Genomic DNA, 15584 nt, shown 5'->3' on the forward strand with positions numbered 1-15584 from the left:
CCAGGGCCATAGCAGCTGGGGTGGGACGAGGAGAGCAGCTGGGGCTGTGTTATTAGCCATTCCATGAAGAAATTGATTTGATAAATAATAAAGCAGTGATATTAGCAACACATGCTTGCAGGTCAAATGACTTCGATGAAAGCCTCCGGTTAAGTGTGTGTAATGGTTTGACAATATATATATATGCCTTCTAAAAACATCCTATTTTAAAATGGAAATTGGACTCTTCGTGTAATTCTGAGCCAGCGTGCGGGGACCATTAGGAGAGGGAGCTTGGAAATCTGAAGGGTGATCTTTCTATTGAATTTGGCCTCTCACCTCCCCCTTTTGGATGATGCTTAAACTCACTTTGTTTCCCTGTCCTTGCCGTTTCATTTTGTTAACTGTTTTGATTTGTAAAATACTAGGCCTCCCACTACACTCCTTTATGATGATTTGCTGTGCTGTTCTTATCTTTCACCTTAAATCCTTGATAAGAGCATTTTAAAAATGAAATTGCTACCTGACACTATTATAAAATCTTGGCTGGCATCCAGGAGAGAAACGAGTTGGGGGGAGAAAAAAAAAGAGACTGAGTTTTAGAGAAAGGAAAGATTTTTTTTTTTTTTTGGAGAAAGACTTTTAAAGGAACCACATAGTATTTTTTTTTCTCCTTTAATCCTGGAAGTTTCTGTGTCTCTGTTTTTAATGGAGCATTAATACTTGTTGATGCCCCCTCGCTATTGCATGGTGAACCGTTGGTGAATATAACAGTGAGGGGCTTGGGGGGCAGAAGGTACCCTGCAGTGAAGATGAAACTCATGCATAGCCTTTGCTGTGGATTGAAACTAGATGGATGGACAAATGGATGGATGGCATTTAACTACCTCCATATTCGTAGCCTGGAACACACTCCCTTCCTGACTCTGGATGGTCCCCCCTGCTGTACCCTACCCCTCTGTTTAAGGCAGGTCGAAGCAGAGCACCCTCTAGTTGCGAAGCTCTGGTGGCTGACTTGTAGAGTAAGAGTGTGTGCTGTCAGGGAAACTTTTTTTGTTAGACTGCGTACATTACTTGTATGTTTCTGGAGATCTCCATTTAGCCACAGAAGTCATCGGTGATGGGTGGGTAGGGATGGGGGCATCAGTAAATAAAGCTGTCATTTAAATTCTAATACAGTGATTTAATGAACTCTTGTCTTTAATTTCTGTGATGTGGAGAAGACAGCCATTCTCTCCCCATAATGGAGCTTGTTAACCCATCTCTTTACTGACTGGTGCCATAATTATTATTATTATTATTATTATTATTATTATTATTGCAATGACTGGAGAACTTATTATGTTAGAATAGCAGGTTTCCCAGTGCCTGACAGAGAAGGGGGTATATGGTGATGGTGATCTTCTGTACATATCACAGTGGCTTATCTGGCATAGGCGTTACTGGTATTTATTGTCCTAGATGAGTGGGGTGGGGGAGGGTGCAGCAGCAGCAGCAGGGACATGGGTCACCCCATCAGGGCGCTGACAGCTGAGGTGCAGCTGCCGGGTGCTGAGGCCTCAGCCAGCGGGAGGCCCCACTGTAGCTTGGCGATGCCGGAGCCATTATGCCCAATTTATCACACACCTTATGAAAATATAATCTACCACTGAAATGACTGCGTTTGGAAACTGTCTTGTCTCTTTTGAGTCGAGACTGGAGACAACCAGACAAGGTTCGGTGGTAGCAAATAAAGAAACATTACTTTCTGAACACAATCTTCTGTTACCAGTCACTTTTCAAAAGACATTCAATCAAAATGCTAATAGCAGCAGCAACAAGGGACCGCGGTTATTGTAATACTAATTGATTGGTTGGAGGGTGGGTTTTGATAAGTGCCGCTGAAGATTTCGGAAATATGATTCTCTTTAATTACAGCAACACTAATAAAAATGAACAAATGATTTAACGATGATTTCCTGGGTAATGGCTTAAAGATTTTTGTTTGAGTTTCAAATGAGATACGGTGGACATGCACCAGAAAAATAGAGCCCTAGCGGGTGGCTTTGCCTTGATCACACCCAGGCATGAAGAGTCAAATCCAGAATGTCCGTGGAAGGTTGGGTGTACCTGGTATAGACTGGGTTGCGAGAGGCTTCTCCTCCCTTGCCAGGAACCGGCAGGTGATGATGGGTAGATTCTAGAGCTGCGGGCTGGGTTGCACCGATCCAGCCACGCATTCGCTGTGGCTTTCCCCAGACTGGCTAGGGTGGCGTGAACCCCAGTGTACCAGCAGAGCGACATCCTGCGCTTGAGGCTCTTTGGGCTTGAGTCCCACGGCCGGTACATACTGGGCACCCTCTGTGTTCCACTAGTTGCTCTAGTTCTAATCATGCTGGCACCCAGGCAGACCCAGTCCTAGTCCTCCTGAGCCTTTAGGGAGAAGGCGCATAGATGATGTAATTTCAGGCACTGCTAAGGGCTCTGAAGAAGATAAAATGTTTGGCATATTTGAAGGACAGGTGGAAGGGTAGTGGCTGAGAGGAGGAGGGGTAGGCGATGAGTGAGAGAGGTAGGTAGGGGCTGAACCACGAAGGGTTTGTGAGCCAGGGAAGGTGTATGGGAGCCACTGAGGAGGTAAGAAGGGCAGAGGCATGTGAACGATGTTCTAGAAAAGATCCCATTGGCTCCTGGTTTGAGGAAGGATGACAGGGCTGCACTTTTGGAAGCAGAAAGGCCGGTGGGAGGAAGCTCATTACAGAAGGGCTGGCGAGAGCTGGTGGCATCTTGGGCCAGGGCTGTAGGCCAGGGGAGAGGTAGTGGGATTTGGGATATGTTTTCAGAGACGAGACATAAGCTGTTCTGATAGGTTGGATGTGGGTTATGGGGAGACGGGGGATGGAGAGACTAGAGCTGACTGTGGGCTCTTGGATTGAGCAGCCAAGGGGCTCTTGGATGATGGTTCTGCCCAATAATATGGGGGACTGCTTTGGTGGACGGAACACATTTCAGGAAGAAAAGCAGTAGTGTCGTTTGAAATTCCCACTGGAATCCATTTGGTGATGTTGCATAGCTGGATATACAAAAAGTGCACCAAAGAACAGGTCTCTAGAGGAATAAAATAACCCACCCAATTGTTTTTGCATAAGCCTCGCTAAGGAAGGGATGGTGTCAGGGGAACTCCGACTAGATATTACTGTCAGTGCAGTAGACAATGGAACTTGAAGATGGAGTGATTGGTCCCTCAACACTCCAGTTTTTCTAGCATTAAAAGTCCCCTGTGCTTCTCTTGGCGATTCGTGCAGAGGGTTTCAGGAAGGATGCTGCATCCAAAAATCAAAGCATCGTTGCATCTGGCACAACAGGAATGAGAGCTCCTCTGGACCCCAGTATCATTCTCCTCTGAGAGGTCTGGGGGGCCCTTGTGAATGTCCTGGGAATACAGACCCTGGGCACTCAGCCCTGACGGCTCCCTACTTCCAGCCCCCTGGATCTCTTTTGCATTTCAAAGATTTAGCACATAAGAAAGGGGCTCACCCTTTGTGTGGCTAACCATGCAGATCATAGTTGGGGCTCCCTGGGGTGGGTGCAGCTCTGACACATTAATTGGTTAAAAAAAAAAAAAGCAGAGCTCAGATTTGTGTTATTGGGGTGGGAGTGGGGCTTAATTGGGGCAGAGAGGCAGTCCTAGCCTTCCTTTCGATTTGTCAAGCTTTCTTTGAAAAGATCTGCCAAAGAAGAAAGGGTAATTAATAGGCTTGAAGTCATTTCCGATGTGTCAGGATTTCTGCCTTGCTTCTAAGTGATAATGTTCCCCAGCTCCAGGCCTCTAGGGAGCCCTCCGTCTTATTAACTTGTCTGGGAGAAACAGGGAGTTGGGGGACAGCTCTGGCCAGTGGGTGACAGGAAATAAAGATTGGTGGTGTGGTGAGCTGTAAACTGCGGGGCCAAATAAGTTTGGTGTGGAGGTTGGGAGTTGGGGAGGGGAGGGGAAGGGGAGTGATTGCTGTCAGAAGGCACTTCCACACCCCTCAAGGCCTAGAGCTTCCTGGGCCATTGGCCATTCGCTTTACCTGGAGGAGTCAAAGATAACCCTGAGGGAAGCAGTGCTTGTAATAAGCCGCCTGCTGGCGCTCAGCAGATTCTGTGTTTTGCCTCTTTACCCCTCTGACTTCTTTCTCACTGTTCCTTTAAAAAGAAAAAAAACAGAAACCTCCCACTGAAACAGCCTTTGGAACATACAGTCATCATTCTCTCCAGCCTTGGAAGCTGCCTGCCCAGGAATGGACCCCACGCTTTTGACTTTTCCAAAGACGGAATTGTTAAAGAGCATGTATTAAGCGCCTAGGTGCGCGTGGAGCCATCTAAGACTTGGCGGGTGATGTGGGCCTATTCCCTGGCCTGGAGGGGTTTATAAAAAAGCTCTGGGAAAACAAATGCGCCTCCCTTTTGGCCACAAATGGGTTTTCGTTGCGCAGTGCTCAGCATGGGTTTCCATCCGGCAAATAAAGTCTGGGTTGAGTATGTAGAGAAGGATCCTGGTTTCCTCTTCATTTCTGATGGTCCTGCGCCACCCTGGCCCTCCTGTTGTGATAGCTCTTCATCTTCCTTTCCACTTCACCTTCACCCCATCCTCAGCTGTAAAACCATTTGTTCACCTTGAAAAATGAAGGGCTGGTTGCATATTTTTTAACTGAGTAAATGATGAATGATGGTAATAGGCATTATTAGGCGCTGCTGAGGCCTCTTTGTGTGTTCTCAAGTTGTTGGGTTTTTTTAACCACCCATGCACTCCAGTTACCTAATGGGTGATTTGTACTCAGAGAGGTTAAGTAACTTGATCAAGGTCACACAGACTGAGGTGGAGAATGGGATTCGAACCCAGGAACCCTGTTTGTCGGTAGTACCTTGACCCCCAGGTAGGCTGCTGCATCTGTGCTCAGGAGCAAGGCATCTGCAGGTGGCAAGAATATTTTAGCTGTTGCTCAAGGCCTGGCTGTGTGGAGAAAGGAGTTAGCAAGGCATGGAGACTGTCCTTTTAGTGGGTCATGGGACCTGGACCTGGCCTCACGGTGTCTGGACAAGGCTGGTTGATGGGAGCAGGAGCTGTGGTCACCCCTGAGGGCGGGGGGAAACCCACCTGACTCCTTCCCCCACCCTGCCCCCGTCCTGTTGTCCGTGAACACCTTTTCTGAGCCAGTTAGGAGAAATCTCAACAGGATTGAGAATCAATGCCGCTTGTACGTGCGATCAGTGCAGGGGGCGGGGGTGTGCAGAGCTGTTGTTAGAGCTGGATGTGGCGACTTTGGCTGGCACCTGGAGGCCAGCCTGGGCAGGAGAGCACCCTGGGCACCCTTCAGGACAATGTGAGCGCAGATCTCCTTGATAATATGCTCTTTTAGGCCTTTTACACTTCTCATTTGTTGCAAAAGTGCTTAAGAAGTAAAAGTTGTGAGTAGTGTAGAAAGCCAGAGGTAAATAGTGCCAGCTTCAGCTGTATCCAAGCTGTTCCTCACACAGTGTGCTTTTCATTGTGTAAAATAGCAAAGTTTGGATTTGGGAGGATCATGGGGAAAGAACACAATGTCTGTTTTTTATCTCTCTTTTCTTAAAAAAAAAAAAATTTTTTTTTTTACCTTTTTTTCTTTTCCAAAAGGAATTTTGGGGACAGAAACGAAAGTTAGGCAGAAATCCAAATTCATCCTGTGTTTTTTCTTCTTAACCCCCTGTCCCCTTATTTTCATCTCTCCATCTGATATTTGAAGCCTGGCTGGAAATTTTCAGTCTGAGGAAGAGAGGAGATTGGGGACCTTTTTCTTAGGAAAACTCAGAGCAGCATTAGGAAGTTTGCACATCCAGGATCTACACGCACACATTCTTAGTCCCTTGTCTCCATGCCGAAGACGTCTTCCACCCTCAGCTGCACCTCCCAGAAGTTTGCAGGAGCCATTTTTCTCTATTAAATCAAAGAGTGGAAATTGATGGGGAAAGGAGTTCTTGGAAGACATAATGAAAATTTGTTCATTATATACTGATTAAAGAGAAAGAATGGTTATTGTTCATATGAATGACCTTCTTTCTCCCAGTGATTTTTTTTTTAAAGACTTTTTGTTGGTTTATTCAAAGGTTAAGGGCTCACATTAATGACTCGCTTAAGGTTTCTTTCTGCAGGCCGTGGACTAAGAAGGAATAAAGTCCCCTTCTTTCGGTGCCTGTAGGTAATGGGTAAGGGGGCAAAAGAGCAATAGTATCTCACAGACTAAATAAAGCGGCCTTCTTTGAGGCTGAACCTGAGTACAGTAAGTTTCACTTCTCCAGTCCCGGCTGCATCGTGAATTCCTCCTGCTAATTTTTCTGCTCATTGAGAAATGAGCCCCGACTCCCTGGGGCTGCAGCATCCGTTGGCCACAGACTCTTAACCTGGTGTGAGCCTCACTGCATGCTGGTAGGGGAGGGGGCCTGGGCGAGGAGCAGCAGATCCAGGTGGGTGGAGAAGGCGTATTGGCTGCAGCCTGGGATGAGGTGGCAATTGGATTGGAAATTGGTGTTCAGCCAAGGGTAGAAATCAGGTGCGTGACGCAAACTGGTTGCTGCGTTAAGTCTGTTGATTGCCGAATGCACCCATGGGTCACACGTGTACACACAAGCATGTCCTCCTCCCCTCCCCCACTGCCATAAACCACCTCCCTTTCCCCACCTGCTGCTGAAATCAGCTTTCAAGTGCAGGTGTGGAGGTTAATAACAAGACATTTCCCCGCTGGCCCTTTGCTTGCTTGAGAGGCTTCTCACTGGGCTCCAAAGGAAAGGATAGGATTTAAAGGGACCAGAGACGTCAAAGCTGGAAGAGCGGTGTCCACTGGCTGAGGGCAAGGGTGGGCTGGGAGGCGGTTTTATACACTGACCGCTCCTGTAAAAAGAGCAGCTCAGGCAGGAGTTACGCCCTGCTCATCCCCACCTCAACCTTCTCTCACCATTTGGATGGAGTACCCAACTAGGCCCACCAGCCGGACTCTCCTTAGATCCTTCAGCTTCCAGAAGGACGGATTCTTCCACTCCCCTCGCCGCACAGGCTCTGAGCTGTGATAGAGAGGGCCCGGGATCCAGGCCGTGTGACCTTCACATGACGCCGGCCGCTCCCCGTGATGCCCCAGAACTGGCTACACACTGGGACTGTTCCCTGACTTTCTCAGTGGACCCCGAGACCATGGCTCCCACCGTCTGGTTGTGAAGTTTTTATTGCTGATGCCAAGAAGTAACCCCACATAATCCCTGGGGGAGTTTCAGTGGCTTAATTCAACTTCAGAGGCGTGTTCACTGGTCTTTAATTCCTAATTCCCTTTCTGAGAGGGTCCTCGGAAGCCCAGCTTGGCTTTCTGTTAGCTTCGTGTCTCTGAACATGCAGACCAGCCAGCACTCCCCATCCTGGCCCCCCCTAACTCAATGCCCTGCTACCTCCAGACCCTGGGTGCTCTCAAGCCTAAGCCTGAAGTCATCGGGCCAATCGCTAGGTGTCACCAATCTGGTCGTGTCTCTCTCCAGAGGCCTTGGCTGATGGACTCTCGGGAGCCCTGCGTGTCTGTTTGAAGCCCTACTGCCCAGTGACAACTCTAGGTTAGAGACAGCCTCCTGTGTCTCCTTGGGTTGATAGAGAAACTTGGTGTTTCCAGTTTTTTTTATAATCAGTCTCCATTACAGGCCTTCGGATGGTCTGGCCCTGAGCCTCAGCCTGCCTGCTCTGAGCCCCGACGTGGGTGACTATTCTCATCTGTGCTAGCCCATCTTTCACAGCGTCAATTCGTATTTCCATTGTCCAGTGCTGTACGTGTTTCAGCACTGTCACGCATCTCAAGAACCGTTAGAAAACTTGGGGGGACATCAATTATAAATAACTCACTCATCAGTCACATGACTGCTGGACCACCAAGGACTCACACAATCGAGGAACCAAATTGTCCCGATTTTTTTGTGCTGACGCAGCTTGGGCTGGGGAGCCTTCTTTTTTGAAAGGTTCACAATTGTCTTTGAATGAGCTCTTTATCCCACCAAAAAAAGAAAAAGGAAAAGGGCCTGACTGACAAACATTTGTTGTTGTTGTCGTTGTTTTAGGAATGTTGAGCGCCCCTGAGAATAACGGGAGATGCGTGGTAGATTGAAAAGTAGGCTCAGAAATTGCTGGGTTGGAAACGCCACCTTTTGTTGTCTGTCCCCGAGCCAGCACGCGCCCCTCAAGGCCAAGCTCTTAATGGCTCCTGTGTTTCAGTTGAGCAGCCCTGATTGAACTGGACTGATGGGCACAGGATGCTGAACTAGGGGGCCATGGAGGGTGCCAAGGCTCGGCCAGCTCAAAATTACCCATCTGAAAGCTGTTTGGAAGGCAGAATAAATGTTGGTATCATCTTTCACTTGTGCAATTTTTCAAAATTCAGCCACAGGTCTTCCTGGAGCCCTAGCTGGGGTTTGATTTTTCTAGGCTGGAGTGAAAGATGAAAGAGACATTTATTTGGTAGGAGGGGGATTGGGACATTGAACCGCTTTTAAATGATGTAAAGAAACCCTTTCTTCTCCCTCCTACCCTACTTCTGCTCCGGCGCTGACTTTGAAAAAGTCAGAGAGGCTGAGATACAGGGCGCTTTCTCAATCCGCTTTCTGAGGTTGCTTTTTTTTTTTTTTTAATACACTGGAAATCTATCAAGGCTTGGAATCGTCTGTTGGTTCTCATCACAGAAGGACAGAGAGGAGGGTGCATGGGCGGCCCGGCTGATGGGCCTTTGTGACCATCCCTACTCCTGGCCAAGAGATAACGGTGTTTGAAAATCTCTGTTTATCACGAGTGAGCAGCGTGGTCAGAGAGGCGGCGAGGAAAAAACAGGCAGCCCTTCTCTGATGGATGGGAAGCAAACTTTTCTTGTGAAGCAGCATGGACAGCCCACAACTTTGTCTTTTTTCAAGAGGAGAAGAAATTTAGAGTGAAGCTCCAGAGAGATAAGTTTTTTTCGGTCTGGTGCTTCATGGAGGCTTAACAATTCTAGTAAGACCCTGAAAATGGCAGAGACCTCAATTTCCCCACCCCCACCCCCCATAGGCTCCCCAACCAGAGAGGTTTGCAAAGCTTAAGGGGATTAATGCTCTTTAAACCTCTGCACTGCTTCCTGCTCCTCACGGGATCCGGGTGCTAATAAAGATGTACCAGCTTGGAAAGGCTGGTAAACACTGCTTTGTTGCCATGGCAACAGGTGAAACAAGAGCGTTGCTGAGTATTGCTAACAAGAGTCCTTATGATCAAGAGTTTAAGGAGGGGGAAAAAAGGTTCTTAGAAATGCAGAGAGTCTCGGCGAAGTAATTAGACTTGGTGCTCTCCAAGTAAATTTATAGTTTTATGGGGCATTGCTAGAGTGCCGTGTTGCTCGCAAAGTTGCCCTCCATCAAGTACCAGGAGCAGCTAAGAGCCACCAGCATCTGCTGTTGGTTGGTCTGGTGAGGCTGGAGCCGGTGTCCTGAGACCCCTTCCCTCTGTCTCCTTCTCAGCGAGGATTCACTGTGTGTCCCCTTGCTTGGGAAGTGTTTAAAAGCTGTTTTTCCTGCTCCTTTGATGTTGAAAGGTATGAGGGGATGTTCTAAACCTGTCTTAGATCTGTGATGTTCTTGTTATTCACAGATAGGTGATAGCTAACTCTTTTATCAGCCTGAGCCCTGGGCTGAGTACTTGGGTTACTTTATCTCTCACTGCACCTTTCCGCCGACCCTGTGAGGTGTAGCTGTTATTGTGCCCAGTTTTCAGATGAAGAAACAAAGGGATTAAGGACATCACCCGTGGGGACTCAGCCAGCCAGGGGCAGAGCTAGGATTTGAACCAAGGAGTCGCTAGCTCTAAAGCCTGGGCTTCCGGTCCCTAGACCATATTTTCTAGTCCTTCTCACAACCAGCCTGCCTGCTGCTGTAATTTTCATTCCTGAGTCATGAGCAAGCTCCTGCAGCCCCTGCTGGGATCTCCTGCCCAGGCGAGCTGAGACTTCCCAGGGAGCCTAGGACTGGCTCTCCTGTTCCTCCTGTCTGTGGTATTTGGGCTCTATGCTACACTCCTCCTTGGAGAAGATTACGTTCCTCGTGTGTGTTTTTTATTTCCCGAATGAGAAGCAGGGCATTGTGGGGAGGCAGGGTCGCTAGGCTCAGATGCCCAACTTGCTCCACAGATAACCCCACTTCTGGGTAACAGGGCCCAGCTGCTCAAGACAACCCTGAGGCCTCATCCTGGACCCCATTTCCCGCACATCTGCCAGTCTCTGTACATCCGCCTCTGGATCACTCTGTATCCACTGCCATGCGTGCTGCAGACACCCATCACATTCCTCCCTGGCACCTGCAGCCACTCTCAGGGGACTCCTGCCTCCAGGCCCACCCCTCTCATCCATTCAGAGGGATCTTTCTGAGCTGTGATTCTGACCATACCAAGTTTGGTGGCTTCCCAGCCAGGCACCTCACATGGCGTCAAGGCCTTGCTTGACCGAGCCCTGCCTTCCTGTTCCACAGCCTGGGCAAGCCGCTTAGGTTGTCCTGTTCCCCTGAAGTGCCTTGATCGCCAGGGTCTCTCAGCTTTTGCACATAATGAATCCCCACCCGCCTTTCCTTCGACAAACTCCCACGGGCTTCCAGAACTCGGCCGGGACCCATCCCAGTCTAGATGGGTACTCCTTCCTGTCTCCTGATCCCTCTGAAAAGTCCTCTCTGTTTGCTCACCCCCAACACCAGTGACTATAAGGACATCACGAGGAGGGCACCAGGTCCTGTTTCTTTTGGTGTCTCCAGTACCTGGGACACAACGAGTACTTGGTGCGTGTTTATTAACTAGAGGAGTGAGTGTGTTTATCCTCGTCAGCTTGCTAGGGCAACAGACTCCACAGCCCTTGGAGATCAAGTGACTTGGGACCTTGGAGTTTCCAAGGCTATACAACTACCCTCCTCAAGTCCCACCTGGAATCCTCACTCCCCTGAAGGCAGGACAGCCACCCAGTTTCAGAACCACCACTTCCTGTGGTGACTATTAAACCCCATGTCCCAGGGGTGCCTGGAGACCGTGCTTTAGACGTCTTGCACCCTTGAAGGGTAACACGTTATTTGAGTTTTGTTGCTTGTAAATTTGTATTATGCTGATAAACTTGGAACTGGATTGGAATTGAATGCAGGATATTGTCCGGTACCTACCAAGAAAGTGATAGTAAACATTTAACTTTTTTTTTTCCTTCTTCCCCACAGTATCAGTTTTCTTATTGAATTTGGGGAGCAATAGCAATTGATTAAGTTGCAGTGGAGCTTGCCCTAAAAGGAAATGATTGATAATCCATTTAGGTCTGAGTTGCTTGCTTTTCCCGTCCTGATTTCCTTGGCCACTTTTTCAATTACCAACTGTATTTAGCTGGGTTTGCTCGCTGTAACTCATTTCCCCTTCCTCCCGGATCTGCAGGGAAGTCGTAATGTAATGTTGGAGTAGTGACATCTAATTATTTCCCGGAGACATCAGTTAGAAATGCAAGAATATGTCTTCCTTGAGGTAGACAGACGAAGGCCTTGGGGGCTGTGAAGCAGAACAAGTCTGTCCCAATATCGGGAGGGCAGGGCGTCCTAGAATAGCATAGCCCATCTGGTCCCTGGACTCAGGGTGGCCCTCTGGGGACAGAGGTCAAACGGTCTCCCAAGTGAACTAATTGCCCCACTCCTGGGAGAAAAGGTACTCAGAGCTGTGTGTCACTGTCAGTGGTTCATGCCCTTCTGAGTTTCATTGTTGTTTCTTTAGCTCATATCTTAAAGGTGGCTGGCCATCTGCAAAGTACTTTCACTTGTCCAGTTCTGCTAGTCTGAGCTCCTCCCAACAGGACTATAATGGGAAGGAGAAATCAACTTGGCTTCTGTGTTTACCCTCCCACATTAATAGATGCGCGGTGTCTAGCCCCTAGTTGGTGTTCAGCAATGTTCATTGTCACGGCCACCTTCTAGAGTGGGCATATGGAGTGTGTGATTTCCTTGTGTCACCGATGGAGAGGCTAAGGCTTGAAATGGTGGGGAAGCTTGCACACCATGGTTCAGTGAGGGGTGAATGGACCCCCTCATGGGGATCGTGAGGGTGTTCCGTAAAGAAATAACCTCCCCGCCTGTGGAGTGAACACACTGAGAAGTAAGCCAAAGGGATGGCCAATGGTGCACCAGAGTTTCACCTCACTTAACATCTTATGAGTTGCGGGGCGTGCTGCTGGCCCCCAGCGGTGGGGAGACCGCCTTCATCGTGGGCGAGGCTGGACTGGCCGGCTGTGGTGTGCTGACAAGGCTCAAGGGGCACGGAGACGTCTGCTTTCCGAGGGAGGCTTCTCCGAGGAGAGAGAGCTGCTGCCCATTTATTCTTCCCTATTTGCTACTAAGTCACGCCACAGCTTTCCAGACGAGACCAGAGTGTCCCTGAAAAAAGCAAGGACTCGCTCAGGAGCTGGAAGCTTTTCCCAAGGCGTCATGATGGAGTCTTAAGGCGCTGCCTTTGGCCCCAAGCCCTGGGTTCCTCCCGCTCCTGACTCTCATGCATAATGTGTTTGGAATGACTTCAGTAATGCCAACACCACCCAGCCCACTTCTAAGTCACTTTCTGTCTCTGTGGACTCCATGAGTCTGGTTTACCAAAGGAGAACCCTGCCCAGGAGGGCGTGAGGCCAAGGACAGGCTCAGTGGGGTGTTGGCTGGTCCCCCGCAGCTCTGGGCAAGGGTGTTCCCTCTTCCCCTGCCTCGCCCACTGCAAAGCAAGGCTGTCTGTGCACAAGTGTCTCTGCAGCCATCCCCTGTTTGGAAAGGGAGAACCAGGAGAGCCAGAGTGTCTCTTAGGATTATAGAATCCCTGATTTCGAAATGCCATTGATGAGAGAGAAGCAGCCACAATTTTGGTCAGAGTTAATGGGGTGAAACAGCAGAGCTGTTTTCCTGGGCACTGAATATTTCTTCTAAATGTTCAGGACCATAACCAAGGCGGCTAAGTCAGCGGAATTTCAGCGTTCTAGAAAGTGCCATCTTCCTGGGTGCTGTGCTGCCCCCTGGATCGCAGCTGACTTAGCCCTCGCACACCCCCCTTTTTTGTTTTTATGACTTCTTTTGCTAAGAAGAATGAGGGGAGAAGAGTGGCATTTCTCATAATCACCCCCCACCCCCCCCACATCCCCCTCCCATTTTCTGACAGTGCTTGGGGATGGAGCTTGCCTGCTGCTGGCGTGGGAAGCTGACAAAATATTTAAATAAAGGCTCTGGGGAAAAGGACATGCTTAGATTACAAGAGAAACTCCTCGCAGTTATGGTTTCGGCATATTAGGAGCCTCTATAATTATACCTATTCAGCACTGCCATTTCTAGTCACCACGCAGCCATCCGAGGGAAGACGGGTGCTCTAAAAATGGCCCCCAAAACAGTCTTTTTTAAAAAGGCATTTAAGATCCGGAGCTACAAATAGTGTCTTTCCAGCAAATAGCAAAGATAGTCGGCTCCCTCTTTGGGCTCTGTTGTTGGGGTGCCTTGTCCTGGAGGAAGGTTGGAGGTGGGAATGTTGGCGTCTCCCCAGAGACTGAGTTCTTGGAGACCCCCGAGCCTCCCAGTGAGACCCAGCCTGTTGCAGGGAGGTAGGGACGAGGCCCTTGCTGGCCTGAGCTACCTCCTTAATCTCTGCTTTTAGAGATGCTTCTTTCCTGGTGGCATAACAGAAAGCCGCCACTCTAAGTTGCTTGCCCCGTCCCCAGACCAGGCCTTCTACAAGCTCTAAACCACTAGCCCTGCCAAGAGCAAAGCAAGCCCCCTGGATTGCGCTGTTTCTTTGTGGAGTTTTCCTGAGTCACAGAACCTTCCAGGTTCTTCTGGGCTTAGAGCACAGAGGCTCTTCGATGCCGTTTTCATTCATCCCCAGCCTCCATCGATACCACAGAGGGAGCGTTGCGTACTGCCCAAAACAGGCGTGTACATCAACAGAACTGCAAAATGGCATGATACTTGTCCCACCCACCGTAAGTAAGGGTAAGTTTGGGCTAAAAGACAGCCATGTGAGGACAGCGTTTGGAAAGTTAAAGCTAAGGAAACAGGAAGGAAGGATGGTGGAGGAAAGATGACAGCCCCGACGTGCTTTTCACTGGCCCCCTTTCCCTCCTTATCTGTCCCACACGCTCCTCCCTTGACAGCGAGGCGGCTTTCCCCCAACTCACCTGTCCAGAGCAGCCACGGGCCCCATTGCAACTCCTATAGGGGGTCAGCTGGAAGGGGCGGGCCTCTAAGAAGACGATGACGCATGCGTAGCCAGGCAGCCTGGCCCTTGCATCCTAAGACGGGTCTCAGCCCTGCCCATAGCCACGTAGACCCTAGGGGTAAATATGGAAGGTCTCAAGGGCCACTGACAAGGCAGGCCCTGGGCTGAGGGAAACTGAAGGGATCATGTGGGACCAACGGTACTGGTGACAACCTACAGCCCAGAGGACGCCTGTCCCTGTTTCTGCCCCTCAGGCAGCACCCCTCCAGCTTCTGCATGGTGCCAGCCTGTGTCTACCCATGGGTCAAAGCAGCTGGGCATCTGGAGAGAGTTTGGCTGCAGTAGCCTGGTGGTTAGCATCTCCCTGGGCCATTCCACCTTTTCGGGGTGACTCCTTAGCCACGATTGGTTGGCGGGAATGCGAGAAGGCAGGGTTATAAAAACAGCTCTACAAAATGCCCAGTGGGTTTTCTGAGGGCCCCCGGCCATCTGGGTTTGTGCTCTGAACATACCATGTTAACGGGCTTTAAAGTAGAAACACATGTGATCCTGGAAGACTAGCGATGGGGCCGTAGAGGAGACAGTTTAGAATTGCTGTTTGGTATCTGCCGGTACAGTAGCAAACGTGAAAAGCTATTATGGTACACGGAAGCGGTTCATTGCGTAATGACATCTTCATAACTTGCCTTGCCAGCTGGCTTCTCTCAATAGTCTTTGGGTGGAGGGAGGGAATTTTGCTTTTGTAAAATATTTTTTTGGGGTGGTGGTAAAGGGGGGAGACTTCTTGGGTCCTGAGCCCCTCTGCTGAAACTCTAGGGGTGGAGGGACTTGTAGTGTCCTTGCACCCCTCCTCGGAACCCTGGAGGGGGTTGGGGGAAGGACTTGCACCAGACTTCACGGGGATTTACAGGGATTTACACGGCCTACTTCATGGACAGTGTCCAAAACCCATTTCCCTGTGCTGCTTCCTCCCACCCCCTCCAAACCATTGTGTTTGGGGAGAAGAGGATTTGGAAGGCAAGGACTCGGATATCAGACTGCCTGACTTCAGAAACCCCAGCTTCTCACCATGTGTCAGCTGAGCAACATTAGGCAAGTTACATAACCTCTCTGAGCCTCAGACTTTTCCACTACAAAATGGGATAACAGTAACACCTCCTCCTAGGGTTTTGAGAGGCGTTGTTCACACAATGCCTATACAGTTCTTAGCAGGCCTAGTCGGAGCTCAGTAAAGAAGACGGTTGTCACTGGTACAAACATGCCTTGCAGTTGGTTTTTGGTCACCCGATCTCTGCCAAGTGACAGGTTGTGGGGTTCTGTTTTGTGAGCAGCCAGTGTTACCCCATTGGTAGTGTGGTGGGAGCCGAGATGT

The 15584-nt window shown here is 49.5% G+C and overlaps 1 protein-coding gene across 10 annotated transcripts in view; it reads left to right on the forward strand.

Moving 5' to 3' along the window:
- MSI2 (musashi RNA binding protein 2) overlaps positions 1 to 15584 on the forward strand; it is a 400159-nt gene that overhangs the window by 274273 nt on the left and 110302 nt on the right. The window lies entirely within an intron of this gene.

Source organism: Hipposideros armiger, unplaced genomic scaffold (genome assembly GCF_001890085.2).
Source record: "Hipposideros armiger isolate ML-2016 unplaced genomic scaffold, ASM189008v1 scaffold_29, whole genome shotgun sequence".
Taxonomy (NCBI): domain Eukaryota; kingdom Metazoa; phylum Chordata; class Mammalia; order Chiroptera; family Hipposideridae; genus Hipposideros; species Hipposideros armiger.